The sequence below is a fragment of the Artemia franciscana genome, chromosome 8 (genome assembly GCF_032884065.1).
Source record: "Artemia franciscana chromosome 8, ASM3288406v1, whole genome shotgun sequence".
Lineage (NCBI taxonomy): Eukaryota > Metazoa > Arthropoda > Branchiopoda > Anostraca > Artemiidae > Artemia > Artemia franciscana.
Genome location: NC_088870.1, coordinates 33,816,222 through 33,837,912, shown reverse-complemented (window position 1 = coordinate 33,837,912; position 21,691 = coordinate 33,816,222). Strand labels below are relative to the sequence as shown.

General features: G+C 35.1%; 1 protein-coding gene and 1 pseudogene across 5 annotated transcripts in view; one reads left to right on the top strand and one right to left on the bottom strand.

Annotated features, from left to right (window-relative positions):
- Positions 1 to 17,307, top strand: part of LOC136030661 (sodium/potassium-transporting ATPase subunit alpha-B-like) — a 47,370-nt pseudogene extending 30,063 nt beyond the window's left edge.
- Positions 17,308 to 17,376: 69 nt separating this feature from the next.
- The window catches only part of LOC136030328 (matrix metalloproteinase-25-like), a 122,309-nt gene continuing 117,994 nt past the window's right edge, over positions 17,377 to 21,691 (bottom strand). For all 5 annotated transcript variants that reach the window (XM_065709240.1, XM_065709242.1, XM_065709239.1 and 2 more), the window contains one exon: positions 17,377 to 17,654. The gene's annotated coding sequence lies outside the window, so the exon portion shown is untranslated. The remainder of the gene's footprint in view (positions 17,655 to 21,691) is intronic.

The following is a 21,691-nucleotide window of genomic DNA, read 5'->3' as shown; positions in this document are numbered from 1 at the left end:
AAAAAAAAATTATGACCCTCTTCAAGTAAGCCTGTCCATCACAGGCAGAAAAAGGTTTATATGAATTTTGAATTTCTGGTTTTGATTCTATTTGAGCAATGAAGAGTCTGGACAAACCCCCCAGGTAAATATTGTTATAAAACAGAAAAAAAATTTGTAATGTTTTGGAAAGAGCTCGCCAGCAAGTAATTTGATTCAAATGTTAACTCACCAAGCAACAGCACAACAAGGAGACTTTACATCGTGGTTATGTCTGCTGCCACGAGTATACTAATTTTTGCATAAGTTGCCAACACAACCACCATAGCATCAAATCTGACCAAAGCACTTCGTATAGAAGGAGTTTTCTTATAAACTTTGAAAAGACTCGTTCGACTCAAAATTGAAAGTTTTAGTGCATTTTTTAAGAGTCAAAAGTGATTGGGGCAACCAGAACACCACAGCCACACCCAATCAAAATTTTGAGATAAACATTTTTTCAGCATGGTTGAAAGGTCCAATAATTATTTCTTACGAGATGACAACCCCTCCCACATACCCCTCAGGAAAAAGGATTATAAGCTATGTCCCTGGGGCATACAAGTTTTTATGGAAGTATAAGCCTCTTGTGGTATTATAAACTATATGTGTGGTTATATAAACAATATAAACTTCGAGGGCAACTAGACCTCCCCCCCCCCGCGCGTCTTCTTTTCCCAAAATGTAGTCGATAGAAATTAGTCCAAAGATTATATAGCAAGGCCTTTGGGATGACAAAATCCCCCAGAAACTGAGGACAAGGGTTGTATGCTATGCCCCGGAAGGCATGTAATTTTTTTATGGAAGAGTTGGTCGTATCAACTTTAGAGGAGGCCGAATTGATTGGAAATTAGAAGTTCTTGTTCATTTTTAGAGTCAAAAGTGACTGAAGGGAAGCTAGACCTTCTCCCAGTGCCCTCTTTTTGCCAGACGGATCTGATAGATTATCAAAACGCTTTAGCTGAGGAATTGAATAGGGAATTAAATTGGAACTCTTAGGGAATTCTTAAGCAGAAAGATCAATTAACCAAAGTGTATTACAAATACGTTACTACCAATACTAATACCACTGTTGCTACTAATAGTACAAATACTACAATTACTACTTCTAATGCTAAGAGTCATAAGACGAAAATTTCAAGAAGTCTTGCGGGGGCATTTCAACTAAATTAAAACACACTATGGATATACAGGCTATTAAAAGGGTATATCTGCAATTTCTGACTCTATATATGAACTGGGAAGTCATGCCCCTTATACCCGAATTATAGTGCAAGTTTCATTCTTTCTTTACAGAAAGGCAATATGTGGCTTAAGTAGTTTCTGTTTTATCATTATTACATTGAGAAATAAATAGATTGAGCTCTCAATATTGATGAGATTATCGAACAGTTCATGGTAACGAACTGTAGTAAGGAGCGACCCGGATCAATAGCAACCAAAACTCTAAAAAATGGGGTTTTGATATCAATAGCTACATCAAAAGAATTGCATTTTAATGCTTATTTTAAATATATAATTTCAATCAAGTTTAGTCTTACCCATCAAAAGTTACGAGCCTGAGAAAATTTGCCTTATTTTAAAAAATAGGGGAAAACAACCCCTAAAATCATAGAATCTTAACGAAAATCACACCATCAGATTCAGAGCACCAGAGAACCTTATTGTAGAAGTTTCAAGCTCCTATCTAAAAAAATGTGGAATTTCGTATTTTTTGCCAAAAGACAAATCACGGGTGCGTGTTTATTTGTTTTTTTTTTTGTTTTTTTTTTCCCCAGGGGTCATCGTATCGACCAAGTGGTCCTAGAATGTCACAAGAGGGCTCATTCTAACGGAAATGAAAAGTTCTAGTGCCCTTTTTAAGTGACCAAAAAAAAATTGAAGGGCACCTAGGCCCCTCCCACGCTCATTTTTTCTCCAAAGTCAACGGATCAAAATTTTGAGATGGCTATTTTGTTTCGCATAGTCAAAAACCATAATAACTATGTCTTTCGGAATGACTTACTCCCCCAAAGTCCCTGGCGGAGGGGCTGCAAGTTACAAACTTCGGCCAGTGTTTACATATAATAATGGTTATCAGGAGGTGTAGAGCGTTTTCAGGGGATTTTTTTTTTTTGGTTTTGAGGGTGGGAGCAAGTTTTGAGGAGGGTGGGGTTGAGGGGAGGGAGCTATGTGGGAGGATCTTTCCTTGGAGAAATATGTCATGGGGGAACAGAAATTCAATGAAAAGGGCGCAGGATTTTCTAAAATTACTATATTAGAAAACAATGAAAAAATAAACATGGAAAAGTTTTTCAATTGAAAGTAAGGAGTAGCATTGAAACTTAAAACGAACAGAGATTATTACGCATATGAGGGGCTCTAAAAATACTTTAGCATAAAGAGCGAGGTATATAGGAGGAGATAAATACCTCGCTCTTTATTCTATAATATTTGAGTAATTTCAACTATTTATTCAACGGCCTTTCGGATTCAGTGGTCATTCTTAAAGAATTGGGACAAAACTTAAGATTTAGTGTAAAGAGTGAGGTATTAATGAGGGGACAAACCCCCTCACATACATAATAAAAATTTAAGAATATAAAAGTTTGTTACGTAAGCTAATTCTTAAGTTACGTATATTTTTTATTAATAAAAACATTCGTTAAAAATTAAAATTTATAGTTGCCTTTTTATGTAACCGAAAAATTGCAGGGCAACTAGGCTTTCCCCACCCCTTATTTCTCAAAATCGTCTGATCAAAACTAAGGAAAGCCATTTAGCCAAAAAAGGAATTAATATACAAATTTCATTTTAATATTTATATGTGGAGAGCCAAAATCAAACATGCATTAATTCAAAAACGTTCAGAAATTAAATAAAAAAAACAAGTTTTTTTAACTGAAAGTAAGGAGTGACATTAAAACTTAAAACGAACAGAAATTACTCCGTATATGAAATAGGTTGCCCCCTCTGCAATCTCTCGCTCTTTACGCTAAAGTCTGACTCTTTGCCACAATTCTGCTTTTTAAAACAATTAAAAGCTTTAGCGCAAAGAGCGAGGGATTGCAGAGGGGGCAACCCATTTCAAATACGGAGTAATTTCTGTTCGTTTTAAGTTTTAATGTTGCTCCTTACTTTCAGTTAAAAAAACTAGTTTTTTTTATGTAACTTCTTGTAAGATCAATCTACTTCCACCAGTATGATATGCACTAAATTTTCATTCATGCTGCAACTAAAACTACTATTACTACTACTGCTACTATTGCTACCTCTGCTACCTCTACAACAATTGCTTCTTTGACTAGTACTGACAAGGCATAGGAGATTTTAGCAAAATTTGGAGAATTGTTGACCCCCCACACAGAAAGCTCACCCCCGTTGTTGACCCTCCGTGGAAGAATCCCCTTGCGAATTTTCCGATGCACACATATTACCGCTGGATAATTTTGGATGTTCATTGGAAGTGAAATTACTACTCATATGTTTAAGTCAGAGGCAATCCTAGAGTGCTGCTTGTAGTAAAGAGCCATAAGGGTTCCATGTGTTAACATTTATTTATTTTTAAATCTGCTACAATAATCTTTTATCGAAAAGCACATCAGCCCGGGTACTGCAGTTTTAAAGATTGTAGGCGCACATATATTGCAAAAAAAAAAAATCTTTGCCACAATACCTATGAGGTAGAGGCCCAGGCATGTTTGTGTAAAGAATTATATAGAACAAACAAGTTTTTTTTTTTAAACTGCAAGTTAGGAGTGATATTAAAGCGTAAAACGGATACAAATTACTCCGTATATGAAAGTGTTTGTTCCCTCCTCTACGCCCCACTCTTTACACTAAAGTTTGACTCTTTCTCTCAACTCTACTCCTTAAAACGGTAAAAAACTAAACAGTAAGACATAGCTATTGGGGTTTCAACTAAGCTGAACAGAATGGATATCTCAAAATTTTGACCCGGTGACTTTGGTGAAAAACTGTGTGTGGGAGGGGAACTAGGTACCCTCCAATTTTTTTTTACCACTTAGAAAGGACACTAAAACTTTTAAATTCCGTTAGAATGAGCCCGCTCACAACATTCTAGGACCACTGGGTCGATAAGATCACCCCTGGCAAAAAACAGCAACAAACAAATAAACAAACAAATAAACACTCATTCGTGATCTCTCTTCTGGTAAAAAACATAAAATTCCATATTTTTGTAGACAGGAGCATGAAACTTCTACAGTAGTTCCCTGATGTGATGAATCTGATGGTGTGATTTTTATTAAGATTCTATGAATTATAGGGGTTTTCCCCCCATTTTCTAAAATAAGAGAAATTTTTTCAGGCTTGGAAATTTTAATTGCTAAGACTAAACTTGATGAAACTTATATATTTGAAATTAGAATTCAAATGCGATTCTTTTGACGTAACTATTGGTATCAAAATTAAGGTTTTTAGAGTTTCGGTTACTATTGAGCCGGGTCACTCCTTACTACAGTTCTTTACCACAAAATATTTGATACAGCCAGATTGTTTCACTTGTTAATACTAGTGAAAACTTACACGTGACTAGTGCAAGCAAGTAAAAAACTAGTAGCCAGCTTGCTATTTGGCTATATTAGCTGCTAATCCTCTGTTTTATATTTATTAATTGCATTTATTACATTTAATATATGTATATTTTGAAAAAAGTTTTGGGTATTGTCCAATTAGATTCAGAGATCAAGTTCTTCCGTATGAATCACCTTTAAGGGGTATATTTTTTGTATTTAATTGAAAGAACATGTAATAGTTAGTGTGAATGAAATAAAGCATTCCAGTTTTTGAACTTTCTTAGATATCTTTAATAGTAGATTTATAAAATACCTGATCAATGTTTGAAGAAATGAAATAAGCAAGTTTCTTTTTAACTGAAAGTAAGAAGGGACGTAAAAACTTAAGACGAACAGAAATTATTCCGTATATGAGAGGTGATGTCCCCTCCTCAACGCTCCACTATCTGGTCTAAGGTTTGAATCTTTGTGTCAACTTAACTTTTTAAAATGATAAAAAACTTTAGCCCAAAGAGTGGAGCGTTGAAGATGGGACAGATCTTCTCATATACAGAATAATTTCTGTTCGTTTTAAGTTTTAACGTCACTCCTTACTTTCAGTAAAAAAAAAACTTCTTTTTTTTTGTGCAATTTCTGAACTTTTTGTAATTAATGCATGTTTTGAATTAGGCTCACCGTACATGAATACTTAAAACAAAATTTACACATTAATTTTATTTTTTTTAAACTAATCATAACGTTATAATAACCTAAGTTTAATTTTTGTTTCAAGTGTTCAAGAATGGCTCTTGAATCACAAAGGCTGTTTAATTAGAATAATAGCTTCTGTTAAAATTCAAAAAAGAAACTTTACCTTAAAAGAGAGCTACTGAGGAAAGGCAACCCATCTCGTATACCTAAAATTTTCTGTTCGTTTTAAGTTTTAATGTTACTTCTTACTTTCAGTAGAAAAAACTAGTCTTAACTACAGATCTTTTTTGAAATAATGTCGAGAAATGTAGCTTCTCCCCCACGGAAAGTTCTCTTCCCCCAAGAAAAATTTCTTCATGAAAAGATTCTCCCACATAAATTAAATTAGTAATATTTTTGGAACTAATTTTGCAAGGCTTAGTAACAAAACGACCCAAGAGGTCGAAACTATTCTTATGAAAATGAGAGTCACAATTAGAGCAATTCTTAAACAACTCAAATGAATTAATGGAAAGATCTTTAAAAGATATACATAATAATTCATGTTCCCTTTAATTTTTAGTGATATTCCTTACTTTTAGTTGGAAAAAAACTTTTTTTTTCTTTAATCAAACAGTTCGTGGTAACGAACTGTAGTAAGGAGCGACCCGGCTCAATAGTAACCAAAACTCCAAAAAATGGAATTTGATACCAATAGCTACATCAAAAGAATTGCATTTTAATGCTGATTTTAAATCTATAAGTTTAATCAAGTTTAGTCTTACCCATCAAAAGTTACGAGTCTGAGAAATTTTGCGTTATTTTAGAAAATAGGGGGAAACACCCCCTAAAAGTCATAGAATCTTAACGAAAATCACACCATCAGATTCAGCGTATCAGAAAACTCTACTGTAGAAGTTTCAAGCTCCTATCTACAAAAATGTGGAATTTTGTATTTTTTGCCAGAGGGCAGATCACAGATGCGTGTTTATTTGTTTTGTTTTGTTTTTTTGTTTTTTTCTCAGCGGTGATCGTATCGACCCAGTTGTCCTAGAATATTGCAAGAGGGCTCATTCTAACGGAAATGAAAAGTTCTTGTGCCCTTTTTAGGTGACCAAAAAAATTGGAGGGCACCTAGGCCCTATCCCACGCTAATTATTTTTCAAATTCAACGGATCAAAATTCTGAGATAGCCATTTTATTCACCGTAGTCGAGAAACCTTATAACTTTGTCTTTGGGGATGACTTACTCCCCCACAGTCCCCGTGGGAGGGGCTACAAGTTACAAACTTTGACCGGTGCTTACATATAGTAATGGTTATTGGAAAGTGTACAGGCGTTTTCAGGAGGATATTTTGGTTAGGGGAGGGGTTGAGAAGAGGGGGATATCCTGGGGGAACTTTCCATCAAGGAATTTTTCATGGGGAAAGAAAATTTCCATGAAGGGAGCAAAGGATTTACTAGCACTATTTAAAAATAAACAATGAAAAAATAAATTTGAAATTTTTTTTTTTTTCAGATGGAAGTTTGGAGTAGCATTAAAACTTGAAACAAACAGAAATTATTGCCCCTTTTGAGGGGCTCGCCTTCTCCTAATACCTCGCTCTTTACGCTAAAGTAACTTTAGTAATGTCAACTATTTATTCTACGGCTTTTGCGATTCAGGGGTCATTCTTAATGAATTGGGACAAAATTTAGGATTTAGTGTAAAGAGAGAGGTATCGACGAGGGGTGAGCCCCCTCATATGCGCGATAAAAACATACGAATATAGAAGTTCGCTACGAAATTTAATTTGTAAGTTACTTATATTTTTTACTTATAAAAACGTTCGTAAAAATTATAGGTTATAGTTGCCTTTTTAAGCAATCAAAAATTGGAGGGGAACAAAAAAGGGGGCGAACCATCTCATATATGTAATAAAAACAAGAGAATAAAAATGTGTTTATGTAAGCTAATTTATAAGTTACGTATATCTTTTACCAATAAAAAGATTCGTAAAAAATTAAAAGTTCTAGTTGCCTTTTTAATAAACCCAAAAATTGGAGGGCAACTAGGCTTCCTCCCCCACTTTGTTTTTTCTCGAAATCATTCGATCAAAATTATGAGAAAGCATTTAGCCAAAAAACAATAAATATGCAAATTTCGTTTAAATTATTCCTCTGCGGAGAGCCAAAATCAAAACATGCATTGATTCAAAAACGTTCAGAAATTATAGAAAAAAAACAAGTTTTTCCAACTGAAAGTAAGGAGCGACATTAAAATTTAAAACGAACAGAAATTACTTCTTATATGAAAGGGGCTGCTTCCTCATCAACGCCCCGCTCCTTACGCTAAGTTTTTTACTGTTTTAAAAAGAAGAGTTGAGAGAAAGAGTCAAACTTTAGCGTAAAGAGCGGGGCGTTGATGAGGAAGCAGTCCCTTTCATATACGAAGTAATTTCTGTTCCTTTTAAGTTTTAATGTCGCTCCTTACTTTCAGTTAGAAAAACTTGTTTTTTTTAAATAACAAACATATGCCGAACATATACAATATTGTTGGTTTATTATCACATAAAAATATGCGATAAAATTATTATTGTCGCATATATCGAACAGTTCGTGGTAACGAACTGTAGTAAGGAGCGACCCGGCTCAATAGTAACAAAAACTCTAAAAAATGGGGTTTTGATATCAATAGATACATCAAAAGAATTGCATTTTAATGCTGATTTTAAATATATAAGTTTAATCAAGTTTAGTCTTACCTATCAAAAGTTACGAGCCTGGGAAAATTTACCCTATTTAAAAAAATAGGGGGTAACAACCCCTAATAGTCATAGAATCACGAAAATCTAAAATTCACGAAAATCACACCATCAGATTCAGCGTATCAGAGAACCCTATTGCAGAAGTTTCAAGCTCCTATCTATAAAAATGTGGAATTTCGTATTTTTTGCCAGAAGACAAATCACGGGTGCGTGTTTATTTGTTTGTTTGTTTGTTTTTGTTTTGTTTTTTTTCTTTTCCCCAGGGGTCATTGTATCGACCAAGTGGTCCTAGAATGTCGAAATAGGGCTCATTCTAACGGAAATAGAAAGTTCTAGTGCCCTTTTTAAGTGACCAAAAAAATTGGAGGGCACCTAGGCCCCCTCCCACGCTCATTTTTTTTCCAAAGTCAACGGATCAAAATTTTGAGATAGCCATTTTGTTCCGCATAGTCAAAAACCATAATAACTATGTCTTTCGGAATGACTTACTCCCCCAAAGTCCCTGGGGGAGGGGCTGCAAGTTACAAACTTCGGCCAGTGTTTACATATAATAATGGTTACTGGGAAGTACAGCGTTTTCAGGGCATTTTTTTTGGATTTGGGGGTGGGGTTGAGGGGAGGGAGCTATGTGGGAGGATCTTTCCTTGGAGAAATATGTCATGGGGGAACAGAAATTCAATGAAAAGGGCGCAGGATTTTCTAAAATTACTATAAAAAAAAACAATGAAAAAATAAACATGGAAAAGTTTTTTCAATTGAAAGTAAGGAGTAGTATTGAAACTTAAAACGAACAGAGATTATTACGCATATGAGGGGTTCTAAAAATATTTTAGTATAAAGAGCGAGGTATTTAGGAGGAAATAAATACCTCACTCTTTATGCTTTAGAATTTTTAGTAATTTCAACTATTTATTCTACGGCCTTTCCGATTCAGGTGTCATTCTTAAAGAATTGGGACAAAACTTACGATTTAGTGCAAAGAGCTAGGTATTAACGAGGGTACAAACCCCCTCATATACATAATAAAAAACACAAGAATATAAAAGTTTGTTACGTAAGTTAATCCTTAAGTTACGTATATTTTTTACTAATAAAAACGTTCGTTAAAAATTAAATAAATCAAGAAGTTTTTCTGCAAATAAATTAACTTGGCAATTTGAAAAATTTGGTTTTCATTATAACGAACATTTAAATAAATATCAAAAGAATTATCTTGAAATACTTAAAGAAATTTTTAACTAATTTCGGAGGTTCGAGAAATGTTGTCACAGCGCCATTTATTTTGAATTGTGTTTCTAATTGAGCGGATTTTTTAAAAAATTAGCCACATGGTAAAGATGAATTCTATAATTGTTTAGTTCATTCAGGTTTTTTGCAATGTGTTAATATTTGTGATTTGGTAAAATTTATAATATTTAGTTTACCTATTGTTGCTAAAGGGAGGGATATATTAACAGGATAAGCTTGTTTTGGTTTTACTTGGTTGTTTTACATTTGCTGGTTTTTTTTCATAGGCATGTATTTTGGGGGTGATACCTGACGCGGGGATGCCATGGATATTCTGTGGTAGCCACAACACTGTGCTGGGTAGAGAATTTAGAGTGGTGAAACCCTATATAGGCCAGTGTATTCTCCTGATGAGCCCTTATGTTGGGTGTTGCCTCTGAATTATTTGTCTATATTATTTTTTCTATTGTTCGGTAAATGACGACTTATACTTATTGACGACATGACTGCCTGTCCATGGATTATTCTTTATGGTTGATTGTGTGTGGCTATGCTGTTTGACCTATGTGATTGTATGGATGAGTAGGGTTAAGGCCTCATTCAAGTGCTGGTATATATATATATATATATATATATATATATATATATATATATATATATATATATATATATATATATATATATATATATATATATATATATATATATATATATATATGTGTGTGTTTGTGTGTGTGTTTGTGTGTGTTTGTGTGTGTGTGTGTGTGTATGTGTGTGTGTGTGTGTGTGTGTGTGTGTGTGTGTGTGTGTGTGTGTGTGTGTGTGTGTGTGTGTGTGTGTGTGTGTGTGTGTGTGTGTGTGTGTGTGTGTGTGTGTGTGTGTGTGTGTGTGTGTGTGTGTGTGTGTGTGTGTGTGTGGGTGTGTGTGTGTGTGTGTGTGTGTGTGTGTGTGTATGTGTGTGTGGTGTGTGTTTGTGTGTATGGTGTGTGTGTATGTGTGTGTTTGGTGTGTGTGTGTTTGTGTGTGTGTTGTGTGTTTGTTGTGTGTTTGTGTGTGTGAGCGTTTGTTGTGTAAGGGTATTGTGTGTGTGTTTGTGTGTGTTTTGTGTGTGTGTGTATGTGTGTGTTTGTGTGTTTGTGTGTGTGTGTGTGTGTGTGTGTGTGGTGTGTGTGTAGTGTGTGTGTGTGTGGTGTATAATGTGTGTGTTGTATGTTTTGTGTGTATGTGTTGTGTGTGTGTGTGTGGTGTATAATGTGTGTGTTGTATGTTTTGTGTGTATGTGTTGTGTGTGCGTTGAGTTTGTGTTCTGTGTGTGTTTTGTGTGTTAGTGTTGTGTGTGTGTGTGTTGTGTGTGTGTGTTTGTGTGTGTACTGTGTGTGTATTGTGTGTGTGTACTGTGTGTGTATTGTGTGTGTGTACTGTGTGTGTATTGTGTGTGTGTGTATGTTTGTGTGTGTTTGTGTGTTTGTGTGTGTGTGTGTTGTGTGTATGTGTTTGTTTAGTGTGTGTGTGTGTTGTGTTTGTGTTGTGTGCTAGTGTTGTGTGTGTGTGTTGTGTGTGTGTGTGTGTGTTTGTAGTATGTGTGTGTCTAGTGTGTGTATGTGTGGTGTTTGTGTGTTTGTGTATGTGTTTGCGTGTGTTTGTGTGTGTGTGTATTTGTGTGTGTGTGTTTGGGTGCGTGTGTGTGTTTGTGTGTGTGTGAGTGTGTGTTTGTTTGTGTATGTGTATTGTATTTGTGTGCGTTTGTGTTTTGTGTGTGTGCTGTGTGTTTATGTGTATGTTGTGTTTCTGTGTTTGTGTGTTGTGTGAATGTTTGTTTGTGTGTTTTTTGTGTATGTTGTGTGTGTGTGTGTGTGTGTGGTGTGTGTGTATGTGCTTGTTTGTGTGTTTGTTTGGTGTGTGTGTTTGTGGTGTGTGTGTGTGTGGTGTGTGTATGTATATGTGTGTATGGTGTGTGTTTGTGTGTGTGTGTTTGTGTATGTGTATGTGTGTGTTTGTTTCTGTCTGTATTTGTGTGTGTGTATGTGTTCGCTTGTGTGTGAGTGTGTGTGTTTGTGTGTTTGTTTGCGTTTTTGTTTTGTGTGTGTGTTGTGTGTTTATGTGTATGTTGTGTGTCTTTGTTTGTGTTTTTTGTGAATGTTTGTCTGTGTGTTTTTTGTATATGTTGTGTGTGTGTGTGTGTGGTGTGTGTGTATGTGCTTGTTTGTGTGTGTGTTTGGTGTGTGTGTGTGTGGTGTGTGTGTGTGCGTGGTGTGTGTATGTATATGTGTGTATGTGGTGTGTGTGTGTGTGGTGTATGTGGTGTGTTTGGTGTATGTGGTTTCTGTGATGTGTGTGGTTTGTGTGGTGTGTAGTGTTTTTGTGTGTGTGTGTTGTCTGTATGTGTTGTGTGTGTGCGTTGAGTGTTTGTTGTGTATGTGTGTTGTGTGTTAGTGATGTGTGTGTTTGTTTGTGTTTGTGTTTTGTGTGTGTGTGTATCTGTGTGTATGTGGTGTGTCTGTGTTTGTGTATGTGTGCTGTGTGAGTTTGTGTTTCTGTGTTTTGTGTGTTTTATTCGTGTTTGTTGTGTGTGTGTGTGGTGTGTGTGTATGTGTGTGTGTGTGTTCGTGTTTGTGTATGTGTGTTTGTGTGTGTGTGTGTGTGGTCTGTTTGTGTTTGGTGTGTCTGTGTGTGTGGTGTGTGTGTCTGGTGTGTTTTGTGGTGTATATGGTGTTTTGGTGTGTATGGTGTATGTGGTGTGTGTGGTTTGTGTTGTATGTCTGGTTTGTAGTGTATGTGGTGTGTCTGATACGTCTGTATGTGTTTGGTGTGTGTGTGTGTGTTGTGTTTGTGTGTTGGGTGTGTGTTATTTAGGTGTGTGCTATTTGTTTGTGTGTGTATGTTTGTTGTGTTTTGAATGTGTGTTGTGTGTGTCTGTGTTGTGTATTTTGTGTGTATGTGCTATGTTTGGTGTCAGTTTAAGTGTGGTGTCCTTGTGTGGTGTGTGTATGTATGGTGTGTGTGTGTGTGTTGTGTGTTTATGTGTATGTTGTGTGTCTGTGTTTGTGTTTTGTGTGAAATTGTGTTTGTATGTTTTTGTGTATTTAGTGTGTGTGTGGTGTGTGTTTGTATGTGTGTATGTGGTGTATTTGTGTGTGGTGTGTTTGTGTATGTGTGTGTATGTGGTGTGTGTTGAGTATGTGGTGTGTTTGGTGAGTTTGGTGTATGGGGTTTGTGTGATGTGTGTGGTTTGTTTTGTATGTGTGGTTTGTGTGGTGTGTAGTGTGTGTGTGTGTTGTGTGTCTTGTTTGTATGTGTTGCTTGTGTGCGTTGAGTGTGTGTTGTGTATGTGTGTTTTGTGTTAGTGTTGTGTTTGTGTGTTTTGTATGTGTGTTGTGTAAGTGCTGGCTGTGTGTGTTGTTAGTGTGTGTGTGTGTTGTGTTTGTGTGTGTGTGTTGTGTGTGTCTGTGTATTGTGTGTGTTTGTTTGTGTGTCTGTGTTTGTGTATGTTTGTTGTGTGAGTGAGTGTTTGTGTGTTTTGTGTGTTTTTTGTTTGTTTTGTGTGTGTGTGTGTGTGTTGTGTGTGTCTGTGTATTGTGTGTGTTTGTTTGTGTGTCTGTGTTTGTGTATGTTTGTTGTGTGAGTGACTGTTTGTGTGTTTTGTGTGTTTTTTGTGTGTGTTGTGTGTGTGTGTGTATGTGTGTGTGTGTTTGTGTGTGTGTATGTTTGTGTGTGTATGTGTGTGTGTGGTGTTAGTGTCTGGTGTGTTTGTGTGGTGTATGTTGTGTGTTTGTTGTGTTTGGTGTATGTGGTGTGTGTGGTTTGTAGTGTGTGTGGTGTGTGTGATGTGACTGTGTGGGTGCTGTGTGTTTGTTGTGTGTATATGTTGTTTGTGTGTGTGTTGTGTGTTAGTTTTGTGTGTGTGGGCTGGGTGTGTGTTGTTTGCCTGTCTATGTGTTGTGTTGTGTGTGTGCTGCGTGTGTGTTTTGTGTATGTGTTTTGTGTGTGTGTGTGTGTGTCTGTGTTTTATGTGTGTGTGCTGTGTGTGTATGCTGGTGGCAGTGTGTGCGTGGTGTCTGTGTGTGTGGTGTGTGTGTATGGTGTGTGTGTGTGATGTGTGTGTGTGTGATGTATGTGTGATGTGTGTGCGTGTGTAGTGTGTGCGTGTTTGTGTATGGTGTGTTTGTGTGGTGTGTGTTTGTTTGCGTGTGTGGTGTGTGTGTGTCCTTGTGTGTTTGTGGTGGTTGTGTGTGTGTGTGTTGTGTGTGCATGTGTGTGTGTGTGTTTTGTGTATGTTGTGTTTGTGTGTGTTTGTGTGTGTGTGTTGTGAGTGTGGTGTGTGTGTGTGTGGTTTGTCGAAACACCACACACACAATACACACACACACACACAACACACACACACCACAGACACACACACAACGCACACACACAACACACACACACAACACACACCACACACACAGACACACAAAAAAAACACACATAAATACACACACCACATATGTATTTTCTTTTTCCGCAGTTCAAGACCGGTACTTAGAAGATCCATACTCAAATAAAGTATTGACAAAGAATTCATTACTCGCATGTTTGAACTTTGTTTAAAATTAACCGAGAGTAACTTTTAACTACCAGAAACAGTTAAGCAAAGACAAAGCAACATCCTTCCATTGTACGTGCCCTACCTTGCAAAAAGAAAGGAAAAGATTTTAAAAGAAAATGTCATCTCCAAGCGGATGGTAGCACTTTTACACTTTTACTGCAAATAATTGCAGGACAAGTACACATTTTTCTCTAGAAAAATGGCTACGCTCAACAAATTGACACCAATAAAACTTGCCACACATTGAAGACCATCTCTGTAAATTTATTAATGATGAGAATATTACCAATGATAAGAAACTACTTTTGCTTAAAGATATACTTCAACGATTGGATAAACACAAACCCTATCACATGAAATTGGTCAATGTGTTATTGATAAAAAAGAAACCTTTGATCATGATACTTGAACAAAACAGCAACAACACAATGAAAGGGGGAAGATTTACTATATTCAAGAGTTGGATACATACTACCGCACTCACATCTTGGACAAAGTACAAGAGAGTTAACATATCTCATGGAAAGTGAACACATTCAAGTTGAAAGTAAAGGGAAACGAATCTTTCATTTAGAGGAAAATTTATAATTTATTTGGTTTAATATAAGATATGGTTTCCAATCAAAAGGACTTATCATTTTATTATTATCTATTTTCTATTTTTATAGTTATTTATTTTTGTTATTATCAACACCACACTCTGGTGTTGCAGCAAATTCTCCCACACCATAGGCGAAGAAAAGGTTCCTACTACACTTTCTATAGTCAATGGACTTAAAAAGATCAGCGAAAGAGTATCTACAAAATGAATCAAGTTATACTCCACATTAAAATGCGTATTCCCTCCTCTCCCTGTACAAAGGAGTACGTGTAATTTTCGAACCACTTGTAAAACAGGTGGTTCGAGAATCAATCGAAATTAATCTCAAAATAAATAATAATATTTCTTTGAACAGGGACTTAGGGGAATACTCACTAAATTCTATATACTCGAATGTAATTAAAACAATCTAACAAAATATTTTACTAAATACTGAACCAGCTACGAAAAGGTCTTTGAGACAGGCTGATAAAAAGCCAGGTTGGCTCTGAAAAATTGCATTTAATCACTTTGTTCTCTTTAGTTTGAATGAGTTTATATTCTCACTTCATTTGTTTTTGTCAGTCCTGATTGAACTTCGTTGAAGTAAGGATTCTAGGGTTGTTTTTAAAAAAAGTTTTTAAATAACATTATTTAGTTTTAATTCTCACAATTTAACGTAAGTTTATTTATGTATATATATTTTCTCTCTTTTTCTCGTATTGTGCTGAAGATGGCTCTTGGACATAGGGCCAAAATATTCACAGAATTGATTTCCACTGTCTTGAAGAAATTTTCCCTATTGTTTCTACTTTGTATTTGTTTGACGGGTAATTTTACGATGAGTAAAAAAAGCAAGATACCTGTACTTTTAATGATCGTTCTGCTCGACAGACTCGCAGGTTACAATTCCTAGGATAATCCGTTTATGATTTTATTGGACAAATTAATTTAATGCTTTAAAAAATGTTGCTGTTACTGTTACCAAACGCGTTTTTACTTAAAATCTGCAAGAGCCTATTGCTTCAGGAGTCTTAGAAAATAGTAATGTATTTCTAATGAGAGAGAAATATAACAATCCGGGATTTTTATTTCATTCTTTTTGTAAACGTATCTTCTAGGTATCATTAAAAAAACAAAACATATTTTATCCCGATTAATATATCCATCAGGTCAAGCATCTTTTCTTAGCGCAGTTATGGTTCACTTTAGGACTTAAAATATTTACATATATCAATGTGCAAGGTCGTATCAAAACTTTAAGGCTCTAGCATTTTAATCCGTGGCAGTATATATATTGCATAGCACAGACTGAATAAAAAAATCAGAACTTTCACATAATACAAAATTGAAGTTTCAAAATAAATTCTGAAAGAAACTTCTTCAGACTTTACTATTGGTTAAAATACTATGAGGAGCTTATTTAGTTTTGGAAGGGCACATTAGGAAAAAGTGATTTATGCACTAGAAGATTGAAAAATAAATAATTCAAGAAGAATCTTCTTAAGTGTTTATTTTAGAAAGCTTGCAATCAATAAATAAAAGCAAAACATTCCATGCACGGATGTTTTGCTTAAATCCTTGATCGAAACTTTTCTTGCAGCTAAATCGTAATTCCTATATTTGCTCTTCTGTGAAATTCTGAAAAATAAGATACGCCTTTTTGTTTTTGGCACAATGAGTTAGCCTATTGGTCATGACCCGCATATTTTTTGTATAGTAAAATGCCTTCTGTATACGTATCATCTCCTTAAGGCGAAGTTAAAGGGGGGGGGGTATTCCCTTTTTGATATTTTGAAAGGAGTCCGTCAAGGTGACCTTACCTAACTGTCTTTATTTAACACGTCAGTTTTACATGCCAAAAATTTGGTTAATTTTAGTTGTATTTACCGTGGATTTTATTTGTCACTAATGACAGTTGCAGATGATGTTCTGAGTTCAAGCCGTACTTTTAGTGGATTTGAAAACGTGTTTCATCAGCTTTGCAACGAATACAAAGATATTGGGCTTTCTTTCAATTTAGAAAATACTGCTTTTGAAGCTTTCAATTTTCAAGAGACAAGATGGCCCTACTTTTTCATCTTTAGCTAATACATAGGTCACCCTTTCTCAAAAATAAGTTTACCTTGAAATGACCATTGGAAAAAAATATGAAAGAAACTGTGAAATTACCCCTTGAAAATTTGAAGAAACAAAAGCCAAGAGCTCATATGGCACTTTTTACGAGGTCGGAAGAGCCAAGAGCTCATATGGTATGAGCTCTAGAAAAATTATAAGAATCAATAGATTGCTTTAAAAGGAAAATCAGAGCCTTAATGCCGATCTGGATTTAAAATAAGAGCTCTGAGTCACGAGGTCCTTCTAAATATCAAAATTTTGTCCTTATCGTGCTTCTTTTCAAGTTTTGTCGTGCACTTTTGTGCTCCATGGCCGGGGAACTTGAAGTAGTAGTTTCAAGTCCTTTGGAAAAAAAGTTTTCTATCCCTTTTTCAGGGTCCCACTTCCAACAAAAATAAATTTTTTTATGACTATAGAGAAATTTTTGAAAATTGCGTTTTTCAGATATGAATAGATGTAAATTGATTCCAAAGTTTCGGGCAAATGTTTTATTTTGTTGTTCTTGGTATTTTTAGGCTTATTTTTCACATACAAGTTCAAATGACACTTTTTTGTGATCCTGCCTTACTCATGTTTTATCGTGATACAATATTTTTGCCATCATTTAATAGCTAAATTTTAGTTTTGTCCATCTACATATTAAGTATTTGAAATTTGTTTTATTTTCTTTTAGATTGAAGAATACCTTAAAAAGATTGAAGAACCCGTGAAAATAGAAAACAATTCATATTTTATATGGAAACTTGTATCATCCTCTATTATTAAGTCTAATAAAAATTGTAATTCTGGCTCAATGTGTGTTTATCTGAAACTAGTAAGTCTAAGGATATAAATGTATTTTCCTTCCAGTGCACAAGCTACAGATGTAGGCTCGTTGCAAAATTGCAAGTTCTAAGAAGAGCATAAGCCCTTAAATATTTGAAGTGTTTCCCAAATTTATTTCCCATTTAAAAAAAGAGCTACATAATTATGTAAGAAACTAATAAAATGGAACTTTAAAGATTGTCTTGTAATTGACAAGACCTGGGACTATAGACCTTGACGCACCAAAAGCAGAATAATCATATTATGAGTAATGGGTAAAACTACTCTGATTCGTCTCCTCTGCCTGTAATCTCTAAGAGCTGTTTCAGAATATTGCATAGCTTGCGGTATTGTGGACTTCCTTCTTCGCAGCTTTCAAAGCTTCTGGCCTAAAAAACAAAACAAAAAAAAGCTAAGAGCTCATATGAACATTGTGACGAGGTCAGAAGAGCCAAGAGCTCGTATGGCATGAGCTCTAGCAAAATTCTAAGAATCAATAGATTGATTTAAAAGGAAAATCAGAGGCTTAATGCCGGTCGAGATTTAAAATAAGACCTCTGACACACAAAGTCCTTCTAAATATCAAAATTAATTAAGATCCGATCACCCGCTCGAAAGTTAAAACTACCACTTTTTTGAAATTTTTCCACTCCTTTCAACACTCCAAGATGGTCGAATCGTGGAAAACAACTTTATCAAGCTAATTTGTGCAGGTCCCTGACACGCCTACCAATTTTCATCATTTTAGCACATCCAGAAGCACCAAAACCACCAAAACACTGAAACCCCCCACTAAATTATCCAAAGAGAGTGGATCCAGTCTGGTTACTGCAATCACGTTTCTACGATATTTGCTTATTCTAACCACCAAGTTTCATCCCGATATCTCCACTCTAATTTTTTTCCAAGATTTCTGGTGTCCCTCTCCAACTCCCTGTAACGTTACCAGGTCTCTTCGGGATTTCAAATAAAAGTTCTAAGACATGAGCTCCTTCTAAATATCAAATTTCATAAAGATCTGACTACCTGTTCTTAACATCAAGTTTCATCCCGATCTCTCCAATCTTAAGTGTTTCCAAGATTTCCGGTTTCTAAGATTTCTGTTCCCCCCCCTCGAACCCCCTATGTCCCTGGATCCTATTCGAAATGAAAATGGAGCTTTTGAGACATAAGATTTTTCTATACATCAAGTTTCATTTTCCAAGATTTCCAGTTTTCCCCTCCAACTCCCCCAATGTCACCACATCTGGTCGTGATTTTAAATAAGAGCTCTGAAGCACAATATCTTTCTAAATATCAAATTTAACTAAGATCTGATCACCTGTTCGTAAGTTACAAATGCCTTATATTTTCTAATTTTTCTCAGTTACCCCCTCCCCCCAACTCCCCCTAAGAGGGTGGATCAACTCCGGTTATTTCAATAGCATATTTAGGATTTGTGCTTATTTTTCCACCAAGATCCCGATCCCTCCACTCTAAGCCTTTTCTGAGATTTCCGGTTCCCTCCAACTTCCCCCAAAGACATTGGATCCGCTTAGAATTTAAAATGAAATATTTGAGTTACGAGGTCCTTCTAAATATAAAACTTCATTAAGATCCAATCACTCCTTCGTGAGATAAGAAATACCTCATTTTCTCTAATTTTTCAGAATTAACCCTTCCCCTAACTCCCCCATAAAGAGCGGATACTTTCCGGTTATATAAGTCACATATCTAGGACTTTTGCTTTTTTTTTTCCACCAAGTTTCATCCCGAGCCCTCCACTCAAAGCATTTTCCAAGATTTTAGGTTTCCCCCTCCAACTCCCCCCAATGTCACCGGATCCGGTCAGAATTTAAAATAAGAGCTCTGAGACACAAAATCCTTCTAAATATCAAATTATATTAAGATATTCTATTTATGTTCTATTTTTCTGAATTAACCGTCCCCCCACTCCCTCCATATGGCTGAATTGGGGAAAAAACTATTTTTAATTTAATCTGGTCTGTTTCCTGATACGCCTGCCAAATTTCATCGTTCTAGCTTATCTGGAAGTGCCTAAACTAGCACTACCGGGATAGACAGAAGGGCAGACTGACCGACAGACTGACAGAATTTGCGATCGCCATATATCACTTGGTTAATACCAAGTGCCATAAATACTGTAATTTTTCTATTTGGCAATGAGGAGAAATAGATGTGTTTTCAGAAATTTTATCCTGTCTTTTTGTCAGGTAAGAATTGGAGTAAATTTTTCTTACCTGGCCTGAAAAGCAATTACAATCGAAAAGTCAAACAAAAATAATAACAGCAGAAACAACAAGTTTTTCAAGTGAAAGTGAGGTGTAACATTAGAATTATATGCTGTCCTAAATGTGAGGGAGGTTTTTACCCTCTCCTCCACTTTTCACGCCAAATCTTAGCTCTTGAATCGAAAAGTAAAGCCTTTGGAATTACCCAGTAGTTATATTTGTTGTGTTCTAAATTATTATCGGGAAGCCCAAATTGAATTTTATTTGGAATAGTAGGGTGTTGAGACGAAAATGACCTCTTATATTTTGGATTATTTCTTTCCGTTGTATATTCTAACTCTGCTCTTTATTTTCTTTAGAAAAAGTAGTGTTTTCAAAATTAATTTCTGTTCGTTATTGACATATTAGATATTCAAATCCGTGGCTTTCCTGTCTTCAATGGACAAGTTGCACAGCTTCCCATCCCCTTTTTGTTCCTCTATTTGTGCTGAAGTTTTACTTTCAAATCTAATATGCAACTTCGGTTAATTAAGTTGGTTTATTTCACGTTTAAATTATTGGAACTGATGTGTATAGCAACAATTCAATATTAAGTGTGTTGGGGCGGGGAGGGTTAAGATGGGGTCGAGTAAATGTTTGAGGCTCTAAAAATATGGGATTTAAAAAGGATTAGATTTTTTTTAATCTAGTTAAATCTAATTAAAGAATATTAATTAGAGGTATACCTAACATTTCAAATGGTCTCTGAAAAGTTTTGCCAAAATCCTTAAATAATCTTAAGATATTGTTTGGGACATGCCAGCATACGTTGAGGAAGGGGCAGTCCCTTTGAAAATTTAGCCTTTTTCTTAAATTAATTCAATAAAACTTTGAAAAGAGAAGTTTTCTAAAGAAAAGTAAAGGCCATATTAAACTTAAAAGAAATAGAAATCTACAATTACTCAAACTCAAAAAGACCCAACATTTCTATTGAAAAATAAATGAAACCCGAAATTAAAAGAAACAAAATAAACAATTATAGCAAAAAACAAACAAACAACAGGTACTAATATAATGAACAATTAAATCTTAAAACGAGTAAATCTGAAGTTAAATATGAAGATCAAGCTTTAAACGAAAAAAAAATTTGTTATTGAAGCATAAATGAAACCTAAGACGAGGAAAAATTAAATAAAAATGATGGCAGACAAACATACAATAGGTACTAATGTAAAGGAGTAAATAAATCTTAAAACGAGTGAAAATTAGATTGAATATACAAATCAAGCTTGAAGCAAAAAAATTTCTTTGAAGCAATAAATTTCCCTTCACGAGTTTGGGTTTTGCCTCCTCTCACAGTACAAGCCTAACACTTGCTACTTCATTGGCGCTTTACTGAAAACTATATGTATTTTGAAAAGTTTTGAAAAGTACAGATAAGATCGAACTGAATGTTTAATGTATAATGCTATTAATTGCTGAAAGATCATCAGTTCAAGATTTTATTTCACTGTAATTTTGATTAAATTTTCTCTACTGAAATAACTGGAAAAGAAAATTTTTATAACATAATTCGTTTTCAGTGAAGCACTAATGACGTTGTAGGTTTTAGATACACTTAGGGAAGGGGGCAGCATCCAAACTCTATTTTGAAGTGATACTATATTTGTCTTTAACAGTCTTTAACAGTTTCTAATCTTTGTTGACTAAGTAGTCCTATAATTAACATTGCATATTAAAACTATTATTGCTTATATTTACTTTTATAAAACCTTTAATAGTATCATCATTACTTAGAAAATGATTCTCAATTTAGTTTATTGTGATTTATATTAAACTTAATAGGAATAAAATCCATATAGCAGAAAAATAGACACCCAAACGCAGAGTTCAAGAGTAGATGAAGATGCTAATTCAGCATTATGCAACCAATGTTCGCTTAGGACTTATCGTTTTGAAAATGGAACCCGAACGAATAAGGCACTGTTAATTCCCCAAAAAAGTTTAACTTTTTCATTTTTGTTTAAATTTTCTCCTTTAAATATTGAATCAGAGGCCAAATTAAATGAAATGTCTCAATAAAACGAATGCAGACAAGCCTGGACACATCCGATATTTTTATCGAATCTGGCTCATAATATAATTATAGTGAGACTATTAATATAGTCCTAGATGCTGGATTGACCTCAAACAAACAATTTAAAAATTAAAATCCC